Genomic DNA, 13,860 nt, shown 5'->3' on the forward strand with positions numbered 1-13,860 from the left:
AGATAGAGACCCTCGCTTATTCGGATTGTGCATCAGTTGGAGTCCTCATATCACTGGACTCCCGCACAAAAAAGTTGTTGGATTCCCTACGTCACTTGGGTTTGGCATATGTGTTGAGTGTTAAATATTGTATATCTCCCCTCATTTATACTTTGGTTTTATAAACATAATAGCACTTAATCGATATATTTATGTGTGTTTGTCTTGTGAGGTGATTTCAAGAGCTTAAGGTGAAAATGATGTTAAAAATATGGATTTGAAGCATGTTCGATGACATCGAAGGTCAGACGATAACAACGACGACTTACGCAGTGCGAAAGAGCACGCAGTTTCCAAATTCGAACGCAAATGGGTTTCACACCTTTGATAACATCGATGATGACATCGAAGGTGCGCAGAGTGCGTAAATTTGAGACAATTTTCAAAGTGAGCCTATAAATTAGGGTTCTCTAATAGATTTTAAAAACGAATTATGGTTGGAAGAGTGGAGTGGGGTGTTGGAGAACTTCAATGAGTCATTCCTTCTTCCCCAATCTTCTTCTTCTAGTTAGTTTTTCATGTTTTCTTTAAGTGATTTAGTTTCAATCATGTCTTTAGTAGAATAATCTCTTGGCTAGAGCTAAGAGGTGAAGCTTGTAGTTTGTTTTAATGATTAATTTACTTTGATTCAAGTTTATGTTGAACTTCTATTTATTGCTAGTTTGAATGAATAAATATTTTCAGTTTTGTATGATTTATTGCGATTAAAATTACAGTAGATGCTTGGGAAGCTTTTAATATCTTCTTACCTATTTTACAATCGTGTGATCTGTAAAATTTGTGATCCAACATCGTCTATGGGCATGGTTGATGCATGAATTCCCTATAATCATGGGATTGGTGCTTCATATGTGAACTAATTAAATAAAGTTTAGCACCACATTATATTTTAAGTGATCCATCATCCGACTAGATAGAATAGGACTTTGATTCTAGTTGTGCTTTTGTTGAATCAAGTAAAGTATCATCTTAATAATTATAAGTGGATCCTTGGCACTCTAGTTTTCATTACTTTGATAGATTTAATTCATAAAAATTTCTCTCTAAATTTTCAGATCTTAGATTTTAGTTCCAATTCTAGTTAATTCAGAATGCGTAGAAGGTAAGTCCCTATAGATTTGACATCGGTTTCACTGATATTATTACTATAACGCAGCCCTGCACTTGGGGTTGTGAACAAGTTTTTGACGCCGTTGTCGATGACTTCGGTTGCCTTTTTCTGAATTTGATTAGTATTGAAATTAGTTAGGATTAGGACTAGTTTCTGCTGCATTTTTAGAACTAACTTATTTTTTTGTTTTGTAGCAATTAATATAGTACTTCCAATCAGGTAACTTCTTTCCAACTTCTCTCTTTTGAGATTTCCTATTTTTGCAGTCTCTTTTAGATTTTAGTAGTTTTTAGAACTTGAGGGCTGAGAGTGTTACATGCCCAAGTGGGTACGTGACAACACTCTATGTCTCTTAAGTGAAGGAGGATTGGTTGAAGGGTTACCTATCTATCACCGAATTAAACACTACTTGAGATTCTTTTCATTGACAGAAATGATGGCTACTAATCAACCTCATCAACCAGTTAAGGAACACCAAGATGAGAATGAGGTGCACAGTGCCCCTGCACCAAGAACATTGCAAGACTATCTCCAACCAATGAGGGTAAGTACACCTTCCTGCATAGTGTTTCCACACAATGTAGAAAACGTGGACTTTAAACCAGGAGTGATCCAACTACTTTCGAAGTTTTATGGGCATGATTCTGAAAGTCCATACCTACATCTCAAGGAGTTCGATGAGATAGTAGTAAAATTGCACTTCCCGAATGTGTCTGATGACACTGTGAGGCTTAAATCATTTCCTTTCTCTTTAAAAGAGAAGGCCAAATCATGGTTACATGCCCTTCGAGCAAGATCAATAGGGACTTGGGCTGAGATGACCTGGGGGTTCCTTGAAAAGTTCTTTCCAGTTCACAAGACCAACACATTGAGGAGATCAATCATGAATTTCTCCTAATAAGAGGAAGAGACCTTCTAATGCTGGGAGAGATTCAAAGACCTTCTAAACTCTTGCCCGCATTATGGATACGAAATATGGCGGGTCATAAGCTTTTTCTATGATGGATTGACTTCGCCCATGCGCCAATTTGTAAAGATGATGTGCAACGGGCAGTTTATGAATAAAGAGGTTGATGACGCGTGGGATTATTTTGATTCACTCGCTGAAAACGCACAGTCGTGGGACACCTCCTTAAAAACCTCAACTTTTAGGCCCAATCAATTAAGGAAAAAGGGAGGAATTTACGTCTTATGGGAAGAAGATGGCATGAGTGCAAGGGTGGCTAACCTTACGAGAAAAATTGAAGCCATAGAGCTGAAGAAGGTGGAGACGGTTAAACCCGAGGAGACTGTTGAAGTTGTATGCAGGATTTGCACTAATAACATTCATGTAACACAAGATTATCCCATAATTCTTGCATTTTAGGAATTGTTACATGAGCAATCAAATGTCGTAAACAACTATTAACGACCTTTCAACACCCTATCACTCCCCATCACTCCATCACCTCTCACCCATCCCTCTCTCTCCTTACAACTCTCTCTCTCTCATTTCTTACTCCATCTCCTAAGCAACAATGGTGGAACCGTCCAACGGAGAGGAGAAAGCTAGGTGTGGCCTACCTTCCTACCACCCAATCCAACCCTTAGATCATCATCTCCACCATTAAAGGAGCTTCTTAGGAGCTTTGGAGCACTAGGAAGGAAGAAGAAACGAAAATGGTGGGTGTTTATAGGTTCAGATTATGCTTTTTGTGATGGACCAAGTGGGGACCACCGATTGATGTTGTGGATCCTATTTGGGACCCCCTTTGATGGATGTTTGTAAACTTGAGGGGCCCATAGTGGCGGGGTCCTTCCATCTCACTAATCTCTCTCTCTCTCTCTCTCTCTCTCTCTCTCTCTCTCTCTCTTTCATGAATGATGGCCCACTTGATGTATGATCTACGCCGTCCATCAGCGAGCCCGATTTGATTGGGCCTAACAGCTGGGGCTGGTACCGTCCAGCCTCCAGCGCCCTTGGACGAAGAGAAAACACAAATGCCAGCTCTATCTAGAGCAGGTGGCCCACACGTGTGGACCCACCTGATGCCAGCATTTCATCCAGCCGTCCATTAGCGGGGGTCCCACCCTGCATGTGTGTACCGTCCAGGTTACTGACGGTGGGACCCACCATTACATATGGGTTTTATCCCAGCCGTCCATCCATTTTTGGACGGTGGGCCCCTCCCTGCTGAAGATGACAGTAAGTTCAGTGGGTCTGATCCTGGGATATGTGATATCCCAGCCGTCCATCATATGGACGGTGGGCCTACAACCCTCCCTGCAGCAAATCAACTGCTCTTGCGATGTCAACAAGCTCTGATGGCCCTACATGATGCATACGTTATATGGACGGTGGGCCAGCAACTCACGCACCAGCTATATATTTACTGATGACGTCAACAAGTTTGTGGGTCCCACGCATGATGTATGTGGGGAAATCCACACCGTCCAGCTCTTTTGACGGTGGGACCCACCTCGACATACGTATTTTATATCCATAACCGTCTATCCATTTCTGCACACGTGTGGGATGGGACCCACATTGTTGTATGTATTTTTTTATCCACATCGTCCATCTGGTATGAGCGCACCCTAATGTATGTGCTTTATTCACGCCGTCTATCAGAGTTTCATCAACGTTGTCCATCTATTTTGCATCCAGTCCGCCCAGCTGTGGGGCTCATACATGATGTATGTATTATATCTAAACTGTCCATTCAATTGGCAAGTTGGTCTTAAGGCCCAAGACTAAAAATGAGGCAGATCTATCAGGTTGTAACGTCTCGGAAAAATCCGTACAAAGACCCAAGTACCACCTCAGGCAGAAATCACTAAGGACTAAATCCTTTAGAAATTAAATGAGAATTAACTAGTGCTAAACTAGGTTACCTATGAAATTATCACTAATCACTTTAAATACGAGTTGCAAGACCCAAACCGTGTAAAATCGTTGATGCTACATTACCCTGAAACTTAAAATCAATCCCAAAACCCAGTTGCTCTCGGGAACACCTGTAAACTTCGTATCGGACCTGGACCGCGCGTCGAAAGTCCGATTACCCCAAAACTATACGGTTATAACCGCATTACTGGACTTGACAACTATCTCGAAAATCAAGTCCTAATAGTGTCTAGAAATACACAACTTGAGCCCGGAGCGAAGTGTGTGAGAAACGCAAATATCTTTAGGAAATGAACACAAACTTAAGTGAATTAAGTCGTTCGCTTGCAGGCCGAATCTAAGGATTCAGACCGTCGGAATCTGACCCAATTACACCCTCGGATCAGGGAAAATTTTCAACACATGTCAGTGAACTTGTGGCCTTGATCAAGTGTCGGTGACCCTTGAACTGAAACTGGTCCTCTGCGGTCGATCTGTGAACCCGATCGGACCGAAAACTTAGCCTAACCCAGATCCAATGTCAGGAAGCTTAAGTCTAACTGCACGCAGGAAAGGGGCTTCTAGAACAGCTCCGTTGGACCGAAATAGCTAACTTTTGGCTATAACCTAAGTATACCATGTCCCTGGGGCCATTTCTATCAGTTTTGGGACTATATAAGCACCTTAAACCCTCTCTCTCTCATTCCATACGAATTTACAACCCTAGGAGAGAGAAAAGAGAGAAAAGAGAAGAAGAAAGTGAGGAGGAGAGAGAGTGTTGGAGTTTGTTCCTGGGATTCTTCCCTGCCACTCTATGCGCTTAACCATCGCTACCGTGTTGCTATACCGGCGATCCTGATTCCGTTTTCGGGTAAGAAATCCTAACCGTAGACGACAAGTTAGAGAATGAACTGAGTTCGTTACGAGTCCAAAGATTTGAGGGCCGTAGGTCCTTTTTGAAGCACACATGGACGAGAAGCTCTTTGGGGAATATCTGTTGATGGACCGCCTAGTCGAGGCCGGGTGGGGTCCCATATTTGAGGGCAAGTCTTGTGCGAATGTGAACACTGTTCGAGCCTTTTACCCCCACATTCGGGAGCCAACGTTGGAGCCTTTACAGTTCAAATTTCCCCGCAGGAAGGCGAGATCTCACAGTCAATGTTGGCTTAATAGCCCGAGTTATGGGAATGCAGCTTGGCGAGGTCCATGCTAGTGAGAAGAATCTTCGGAGTGCATGTGAAAGGGATCGCCGCACGTGATTCTTTTGTGGCTAACTGGCCCACTGGAATCCAAAAAATAGCCTCCTAGCATCTAATATGATTGACGACTTTTGCCTGCTCCATCACATCTTCACGTACAACGTGTATCCCAGGTGGAGCAATCGCAGCAAGTGCACACGCCTGATGGTAGACTTTTTGTACCAAGCTGGGCAGGGAGAGAAGCTGTGCGTGCCTACGTATGCACTGCTATAAATAGTGTAGACTGTGCACTCTTCCAGGACGTCCATTTTACTCCCATTTGACCGACTTATATGCAAGCTAGCACGCGAGTTCGCTTACAGACTTGGCACAGAAGTTCCTGTGCTGATCCATTTCATCAATGACACCACTCTCAACAATATGGAGATTGGGCCGCGACAACGTCAAGCCTGACTCAACGAGAGTGAGGATGAAACGGATAGTGAAGAGGAAGAGAGTGATGAAGAAGGTAGAGATGAAATAGAAGGAGAGCAGGGAGAGGAAGAAGAGGAGGCCCAAGACACTGATGAGGGCTCTCCTCCTGCTACACAGAGCCGCGATAGCGATCGGACGGCTATACAAGCTCGCTTGGCTCAACTTAAGGAGGGTCAGGCCGCCTTGCGACAGGAGGTCACTGCGACCCGAGCCAAGGTCGAAGAGACTCAAGCCTTCATGAAGTGAAAATTTAGCAAGGTGTCTCGTACTTTGAGGGCTATCTTGTGCTGTGTGCAGGATAAGAATGCACCTCCACTATCGCTGGATTCTGATGACTAGTCGTGCATGTAGTCGTCTTTTATTTTGCTTTGTTTGCTTGTTTCTATGTAGCTTCGATAGGCTTAGTGGTGTGGTAGTTTGGTAGTATGTTTTAGTGTTTGAAGCCTTGATTGTATTAGCTCACATGCATCTTCTGTCATGATCCATGTAATGTTGTATCTCATGTATTGTGACAATTTTGGTAAATGAAATGCATGAAGTTTCTTTAAGTTATGTGTGGATGCGGTATAGTTGAGTTTGTGAGTATGCTGAATCTGACCTGGGTTACACCCTATGTTGTATATAGGGAATGCCACCTAAGGCCATACGGAGTACGACACGTCTCACTCTTGCCGATTCGATTGACGGGGCACCTCCCCTGAGCGATAGTCATTCGGACCCCATTTCGGGCCCAACTCACAGTACTATGCCAGATTTTCAGCCGGCCACTGGCCCCACCAATGGGCCTACGCCTGTTGCACCACTGGTTCCTGAGCAGAACTGTGCGTCCTCTTTAACGCCGCATGTACCTCAGTCAGCTCCGCCTCTTGATGGGCTGGAGTAAATGATGTTGTTGATGCAACAGCAGCAGGTACAACAGCAGTAGTTTCTAGCTTCTATGGCGGGGGTCTTTGCCTAGAGTATGGGTGTGGCTCCACCTGCATTACCTATGCACCCTGCTGGGAACGCAAGTGCAAGCAGCACCTTCGAGCGATTCAAGGCTTGCGGCCTCCCACTTTCGCGGGTACTCACCGACCTGAGGAGGCCGAGTATAGGCTTGATCGCATCTCTAAGATGCTGAAGTCACTGCACTGCACTAAGACAGAGCAGGTGGAGTTGGTCACCTTCATGTTTGAGAAGGAGGCCAGCTTATAGTGGGACAGCGTCCTCAGGACCATTGCTGTCGGATTTATGTGGACATGGGAGGCTTTTGAGACGTGCTTTCACGAGAAGTATTTTCCTCTCACGTACCGGCATGAGAAGGAGAGTGAGTTTCTTCGCCTCCGTCAGGGAGGGATAACAATGGCGGAATATGAGAACAGGTTTACGGAGCTGGCCAGATATGTTCCATTGATTTTAGCTGATCAGCCGATGCGGATGCGGTGGTTTTCTGAGGGCCTGTGACCCGAAATACGCTCGAAGATGTGCTGCGCTAGCATACCCACTTATGCTAAGCTAGTGAACATGTCTTTGCGAGCGGAGCAGGATGGGGACAGATTATCCCGCACTCGTGGACCTATAGTTCCTAGGCCACGACCCGAGTTGCCGAGCAGGCCGTTCCTCGGTAAGAGGCCCCGCACAAACTCGTCTCCCAGGATCACGGCTCCACCAGCCCTTATGAGGCGACCAGACTTGTGGTGCACATACTGCAAGCGTGCGGGCCATGCAAATACTTATTGTTTTACTAAGATGAGGGACAACGGCTTCTCGCCGCCTCAGAGGATCAATCGCCAGCCCCCACATGTTATTACAGCTCCACCTCTACGGACGACACCAGCTCACCCCTCCTTTCGACCGTCGGCACTTCGTTTTAGGCCGTCTCAACAGCCCATGGTACCTCAGCCCAACCGTTCTCAACAGACTCGGGTACACTCGCTTACAGCTGAAGCACCTAAGGCAGGCATGACACCAATGGCTTTTGAAGTCACAACATAGATCCAAGGTACTCTTGTTTTCTTATTAGTAGACACTGGGTCCACTATCTCTATCATTTCATGCGCGGCAGTCAAGCAACTAGCGTTGGATACTGCTCCTACGAAGGGAGTGAGAATCACTACTGCTATAGGGACCTTTTCAGATGTTACCCAGATTTGTGAGGCTTGCTCAGTAGATTTGGGTAGCAGGACGATGCTCGTTGACCTGATCGTCGCCCCACTATGGCACTACGACGTTATCCTCGGTATGGATTGACACACCGAGATGAAGGCGGAAATTGATTGTGATACCCGGGTAGTGACAGCCTATGGACCTGAGGGCACAGTCTTTACTTTTTCAGTGCATGTCAGTTGGCCCTGCCGTGTTGGTTGTTACGCTACCTTGTTAGAGCAGGTTGATAGCCCTATGTTAGGCAATATGCCAGTAGTCCAGGAGTTTGAGGACGTGTTCAGGATGATTCCTGGACTGCCTCCTCAACACGAGGTCGATTTTATGATTGATCTTGTGCCTGGTGCGACACCCATCTCGTTTCCCACGTATCGCATGCCTCCATGTGAGATGGAGGAATTGAGGAGACAGATTGACAGTTTGTTAGATGCGGGATTCATACGATCGAGTGTATCTCCTTGAGGAGTACCTGTGTTGTTTGTGAAGAAGAAAGACGGTTCACTGTGATTGTGTATTGATTATCGCAGGTTGAACTAAGCGACGGTGAAGAATAAGTATCCTTTGCCCAGGATAGATGATTTGTTCGATCAGTTGAAGGGGGCACAGTATTTCTCAACGATCAACTTACAGTCGGGGTATCATCAGTTACGCGTCAGGGAGGAAGACGTGCAGAAGACAGCATTCAGGACTAGCTTTGGGCACTATGAGTTCCTTGTGATGTCGTTTGGACTCACAAACGCATCGACCGTGTTCATGGACTTGATGAACAGGGTGTTTCGGCCGTATCTATTCCGATTTGTCATCGTGTTTATAGATGACATACTGATATATTTCAAGAGTCGGGAAGATCATGAGGAGCATTTGCGAGCAGTCCTTGATACTCTCAGAAAGAACCAGCTATTCGCTCAGTACAAGAAGCGCGACTTCTGGAAGGAGGAAGTCAAGTTCCTGGGACATGTGGTGTCCAGGGAAGGGATAACTGTGGACCTCGCTAAGGTAGCCGCAGTTCAGGACTGGGAGCAGCCCAGTTCGGTTACTGAGGTGAGGAGTTTTCTTAGTCTGACAGGTTATTATCGACGATTCATTCGGGACTTCTCCAAGATAGCTAGGCCTTTATCTCAGCTCACTCAGAAAGATCTTAAGTTCGCCTGGAATGAGAAGGCAGAAGCAGCTTTTCAGGAGCTGAAGGACAAGCTGACATCCGCCCCTGTGCTAGTATTGCCAAAGCAAGGGGTCAAGTATACTATATACACCGATGCGTCTTGCGTTGGTCTGGGTTGTGTCCTTATGCAGAAGGATAGGGTGATTGCGTACGCCTCGAGACAGCTGAGGAAACATGAGGAGAACTACCCTACACATGACCTGGAGTTAGCGGCCGTCATCTTTGCACTGAAGCTTTGGACACATTACCTCTATGGAGAGAAGTTCGAGCTCTTTGCGACCACAAGAGCCTTAGGTACATATTCACTCAGAGGGACTTGAATATGAGGCAGCGACGATGGATGGAGACCTTGAAGGACTTCAAGTTCGAGGTCTCTTACCATCCGGGAAAGGCTAACCTTGTGGCAGACGCGTTGAGCTGCAAGAAAGCGTTAACATTTGCGACTCCGTTGATGATAGTAGAGTGGGATATGGTACAGTTTTTGTGAGACTTTGAGCAGAAACTCACGGTGGAGGAGCCGTTTGAGAGCATCGCACATATTCGAGTACAACCACTCATTGATGATAGGATGATTGCGGCTCAGGCAGACGATGAGCTATTGGCGAAGATGGGGGAGCAGGTTAGTGCAGATGAGGACTCAGAATGGAGAGTTAGCACGGATGGGGGTTTATGTTATTGTAGCCGCCTATGCGTCCCAAATCTTCCTGACTTGAGGAAGGAAGTTCTTGAGGCTGCTCACAATTCGAGGATGGCAATGCATCCTGACAGTATGAAGATGTACCGTGACATGAAGCACTCGTACTGGTGAGACAATATGAAGGCCCATATAGCAGAGTATGTATCACGTTGTCTCACATGCTAGCAGGTCAAGGCCGAACATCACCAACCTCCTGGATTGCTTTAGCCCATGCCCATAGCTAAATGGAAATGTGATTTCATCTCTATGAATTTCATATCAGGGCTACCAAAGATGAGGAAGGGCCATGACTCCATCTGGGTGATCATGGACTGGTTGACGAAATCGACTAATTTCCTCCCCATCAGAGTTTCAAACTCAGCAGACAAGTTGGCCAGGTTGTACATCAAGGAGATTGTATGCTTGCACGGAGTTCCTCTAGAGATCGTGTCAGACCGAGACATGCGATTCACATCTATCTTCTGGACTCGTATTCAGGAAGCAATGGGTGTGAAGCTGAAGTTCAGTACCGCTTTCCACCCATAGACTGACGGGCAAACGGAACGGGTAAACCAGGTATTGGAAGATATGCTGCGAACTTGTATAGTTGATTTCAAGGACAGTTGGGACGATTATCTTCCTTATGCAGAGTTCATGTATAACAACAGTTTTCAGGCTAGTATTGGCATGGCTCCCTATGAGGCCTTATATGGGCGTCCCTGTCGGGCATCGCATTGTTGGGCAGAGGTTGGTGAGAAGAGCTTGATTGGCCTAGAGTTAATTCAGGAGACCTCAGAGAAGATCGACATTATCAGGCGTCGACTTCTAGTAGCACAGAGCAAACAGAAAAGCTACGCCGATACGAGGCGGCGACCGCTAGAGTTCGAGGTCGGGGACCATGTATTCCTGAAAGTTTCCCCGATGAAGGGAGTGTTTCGGTTTGGCAAGAAGGGAAAGCTCACGCCTAGATTTAGTGGTCCATTCTAGATCCTAGACCGAGTGGGTGTGGTGGCCTACCGCCTTGCTTTGCCCATACCACTCGTAGGCGTGCACAACGTATTTCATGTATCCATGCTGAAGAGATACGTTCCTGATCCTTCCCACATTATCAAGTGGGAGCGGGTACAGTTGAGCGAGGACGCTACTTATGTACTACGACCGACGTATATCTTAGATAGGAAGGAGCAAGTGTTGTGCAGTAAAGTTATTCCGCTGGTGAAGGTATTATGAACGCATCATCTGAGGAAGAGGCTACTTGGGAGAGAGAAGCCGAGGTCCGTAAGAACTACCCTTAGATTCTCGAGGAGTACGAAAAGGTACTAATTTCGAGGATGAAAATTTTCTTTTAGGGGGGTAAATTGTAATGTCTCGGAAAAATCCGTACAAAGACCCGAGTAGCACCTTAGGCAGAAATCACTAAGGACAAAATCCTTTAGAAATTAAACGAGAATTAACTAGTGTTAAACTAGGTTACCTGTGAAATTAGCACTAATCATTTTAAATACGAGCTGCAAGACCCAAACCGTGTAAAATCGTTGACGCTACATTACCCTGAAACTTAGAATTAATCCTAAAACCCGGTTGCTCTTGGGAACACCTGTAAACTTCGTATCGGACCTGGACTGGGAGTCGAAAGTCTGATTACCCCAAAACTATATGGTTATGACTGCATTACTGGACTTGACAACCATCTCAGAAATTAAGTCCTAATAGTGTCTAGAAACGCACAACTTGAGCCCGAAGCGAAGTGTGTGAGAAACGCGAATATCTTTAAGAAATGAACACAAACTTAAGTGAGTTGAGTCGTTCGCTTACAGACCGAATCTAAAGATTCAGACCGTCGGAATTTGACCCAATTACACCCTCAGATCAGGGAAAATTTTTAACACATGTCAGTGAACTTGTGGCCCTAATCGAGTGCTGGTGACTGTTGAACTGAAACTGGTCCTCAGCGGTCGATCTGTAAACCCGATCAGACCGAAAACTTAGCCTGACCCAAATACAATGTCAGGAAGCTTAAGTCCGACTGCACATAGGAAAGGAGCTTCCAGAACAACTCCGTTGGACCGAAATAGCCAACTTTTGGCTATAACCTAAGTATACCATGGCCCTGGGGCCATTCCCGTTAGTTCCGGGCCTATATAAGCACCTTAAACTCTCTCTCTCTCTCATTCCATACGAATTTACAACCCTAGGAGAGAGAAGAGAGAGAAAAGAGAAGAAGAAAGTGAGGAGAAGAGAGAGAGTGTTGGAGTTTGTTCCTGGGATTCTTCCCTTTTACTTCACGCGCTTAACCATCGCTATCGTCTCACTATACCGGCAATCCTGATTCTGTTTTCATGTAAGAAATCCTAACCCTAACCTATATTTAGGGTTTCAAATAGAGTAAAGGTGAAATAACTAACCTATTTCATACTGTAGGTTGCAGTTGTGCCGTAGACGATGAGTTAAAGAACGAACTGAGTTTGTTACGAGTCTACCGGTGAAAGGTGTGGACTATAAATATTTAGGTTATGGTTTTCAAGGCTTTCAATGTCAGTTAATGATTTACGACTGACTCGAATGCTATCGCATGCTTAGATACGATGTTTCCCGCGCTTTACACATATATATGAACTATGTTGAATATACTGTAATTCATGTGTTTGTTGATATGATTGAATGAGTATGAAATTTGGATTTGTGCTTGCCATGATTATTTGTCATGAATATATGGTTGTTATACGTGTGACAACTCCTTGGTGAAAGGATTTGCCCTAACACCTGTTATAACCAACATACGTCGACGTATGTTGAGGTGTGTAGTCTAAGTGCTTGTAAAGATGTCTGAATGAACATAGAATTTAGATTTGGGCTTACCATGATTATTAACTATGAATATATGCTTGTTGTGTATGTGGCAACTCCTTATAAAAAGGGCTTGCCAGGATATATGTTATGACTAGTCAAATACATGTATGTTGAAGTGTGTAGCCTACGTGTTCGATAAAATGCCTGAATGAGGAAATGCTTGTTTAAATGTATGTAATAAGGGTGTTGAGATGGGATTCTCAATTCCCTTATCTATAGTTATAGTTTCTTCTATATAACCTATCTTATTACTATGTGCTGTATAGATGAAATGTCTATGTATGATAATATGCGTAGTATGTGTTTGTTTAATTACTCAAGTAAGATTTATATCTAATTTCAGTTGTCACATGCTGTTTTGGATTACTATATGTGAATGCTATTATTTGAAATGTGATTGGGGCTACGATGTAGTCCACGCAATTGGTTATTGTCTGTGAACGGTGGTTGAACTGCTTAACTATGATAGACACTCCCGATGAATCTGAGTCGTACGCTGCTTATTGGCAGTGGTTAGGCCACGTGGAGTACTTACGCACTCCATGTCAATCGGCTCGACGTATGCTCATATCAGTCGAGCTTGTCAAGCAACCCAGTTGACCCGATGTATGTTCACCATGTATGGACACTACTGTTTGAATCTAAGGTACCGACTTACTAGTGCAAAACTCCGTTTAACCTTGGTACCTTGATCCGCTAAGACTCATGAGCTGGGCATAGTAGTATGGGACACCATGGTCGTGCTGTCGGCCTAAGCTGGAGCGACGAACCTCCCCATAGTGTCCAGTGAGCAACCCAGACTCGTGAGCCAAATACGGTGGTATGGGATACTGTATTCGAGCTGTCGGCCTATGACTAGGTGACAAGCCATTCGTAGTGACCTCGAGCATACTCTGAGACTGCGCTGAGGTGACAAGCCTTTCCATAGTAATTAGAGTATAAGCTAGGCCTGCATTGTGGTGACGAACCCTTTGTACCAACCTGGAACCGCAACATCGTGTGAGACTAGCTAGGACTGACGATCCTAAATGGATCATTGTTTGGAAAATGATACAAGGGAGGTACCTTAGCTTCCCAACCTACTGTATGAATAAATCTAATTAAGAACTTGGCTAACACGACTATGCATCGCATTGCACGGTGCTTTGGCGAGGGAGTGCACAGAGGAAGGGGTGTATGCCGCGATTATAAGATGTTGTCGCAAGAGGGAGTGCAGGCGAGGGATGCATCATTACTACATACCATCTTTACATTAATCAGAGTACTTAGGAGTGTTTGTTTCATTGTTTTATCATTACTACTTGACTGAATTGATAACATGTTAACCTTTGCTTTATAGCT

This window comes from Magnolia sinica, chromosome 16 (genome assembly GCF_029962835.1).
Source record: "Magnolia sinica isolate HGM2019 chromosome 16, MsV1, whole genome shotgun sequence".
Classification (NCBI taxonomy): domain Eukaryota; kingdom Viridiplantae; phylum Streptophyta; class Magnoliopsida; order Magnoliales; family Magnoliaceae; genus Magnolia; species Magnolia sinica.